Raw genomic sequence first — 2,216 nt, 5'->3', positions numbered from 1 at the left:
TAATTGCTATGTCAAAGACCTGCCTGAAGATGGCAAACGCACTCCACAATAAACAAAAGAAAACAACACGGTCTTAGAACACTGGGAAAGTAGGAGTGCTGGTGTCCAATTATCAACAGGGAGCCTAGAGTTAGAGTCAAATCTTCCCTGTGACCAGGGCACCTGGAGGACCACCTGTGTGCTGAATTGTGTGAACCTGTCCCATCTCTGAGACTGGAAGCATGGCCTTGGCTGTGTCCCACCTGCTATGGACTGAATTGTGCCCTCAGATTCATGTTGAAACCCTAATTTTCAATGTACTGTAGAAATTAGGACCTCTAAGATGCAATTGAGGTCATAATGAAGGGTCTCTGATCGAGCAGGATTTATGTTTCTACAATATCCAGAGAGCTCTCCTTTTTCTTCTTTCTCTCTAACCACTTTCCCCTCTATGGAAAGGCTGTGTGAAGACATGGTGAGAAGCTGGCATCTGCAAACCAGGAAGAAGGTCTTTACCAGAAAACAAACCCTGCTGGACATCCATCTGGGATATTCAGGCACCAGAAATGTGAAAACTAAATTCTGTGGTTTATGCCATCCGGTCCAGTTTTTTTGGTGTGGCAGTGCAAGCTGACTCATCACCTTCCCCACCCTCTGAGAGCAGAAGCAGCCTCAGGAGGCCTTGGGACATGGGGACTCAGCTTTACTCCTCTTCCTCCTGCTTTTGCAACTCTGGTGAGGAAGGAGAACTCAGCCTTCATTTTCAGTTTCTGTGCATTAAACATGAATGTTTCCTTCAAGATGAAGTTTTTAGCCCATTTTCCTTTCTCATCAGAATTTAATCGAACATGAGAATTAAGGATTATGAAATGGGCAGATTATCGTGTATTGACTAGATGGGCCCTGGCCCAGGTGGTCAATAAAAAGTCTTTGTTAAATGTCTGCCTAGCTCCATATTATAAAGGACATTTTTTTTCCAAGAAAAAGTAAAGAACAATACTTCAACATTTGGAAACAGATTCAGCTTAGACAGTCTGGAACAGGGTCTGAAGGTGCAACTATAAACAACCCTGTTTTTTCCAGTGCTGGAGAGATGGATTCTCAGAAGCAGAAGATACACATTCACGGAGCCTTCACTCCCTGTGCTCTCTGTGTTCCAGAGTATTTATCTGTGAATCTATGCTCCAGTGAGTGACAGTTTACAGTTAGTGAATAACGCAGACAGCTTCAACCCTAGATGCCTTGCAGCCAGGAATCCAGTCACAGGGTCTGCAGCTTCACCAAGGATGCTCAGTGGTGGCTTGGTCTTAATTCTCAACCAAACAGAAACTCCCCTTTAATCAAAAAGAACCTTCATTGGGCCCAGGAGGGGAACAGGACTCTGTGTTTCTCAACTTCATCCATGGTAGTGTTGGTTTGGACAATTTGGACTAATACCATCTGTAGAACAAAGTCTACAAAATTGGAAACAGTATAAATGAGTTAAAGATAACCTGTGTGTCCTGGCCCCTATGTTGTTTATTTCAAACTGTGTTTACTTCTTAATGGCCTGTTTCAAACTCAAATTTTAAATGCAATTATTTTAAAAACACCCCAAGGAAGAATGTTTTTAATCTTCTAGAAAATACTTACTTTGCATGTCCAGAAAATTTCAACCACACCTGCCAGCAATAAGATAAACCCAGTTATGAAACCTTAAACCAGAAGCTCCCCACTTGCTGCTGTGTGGTGTTCCCTAGACACACAGCCCCTTGTCCAGTGACCCATCCATTTTGAGAAGCAACCTGGTACCTTATTCTCTGCATAGATTCCTGCTGGGATGCACTTGTCTCTGCAAACCTGTCAAAGCTTCACCCAATAAAGTCATGTGTGCGACTGCCCCCTGTGGCCATCCTTTTCCTTGCTCAGCCCGCAAGTCCTCCAATCCCTACAAATCAGATCACAGTGTCCACCCCAAACACTGACTCCAGGGTCATGAACACAAACAATTCCACTTCTAAGACTCTCTTCCAAGTCTTATGAATAATGCAGTTGCTCCCAATTCTATGGGCCCCAAACTAACTGCATGAGGAAAAGGAGACACAGCAATAATAAACCTCACCTGTATAAGTCCTCCCTCATTCCAGTGACCATGGTTCATGTTAGAGAAACAGAGGCAGAGGCTGCTGTACACCTAGATCCGAATGGAGGTTGTTCGTCACCTTCTGATCTGTGTCCACTGTGGAGTGACCAGCTTT

This window comes from Nomascus leucogenys, unplaced genomic scaffold, assembly GCF_006542625.1.
Source record: "Nomascus leucogenys isolate Asia unplaced genomic scaffold, Asia_NLE_v1 000946F_67128_qpd_obj, whole genome shotgun sequence".
In the NCBI taxonomy this organism is placed as follows: Eukaryota; Metazoa; Chordata; class Mammalia; order Primates; family Hylobatidae; genus Nomascus; species Nomascus leucogenys.
Note: the sequence above shows the minus strand (reverse complement) of the source record.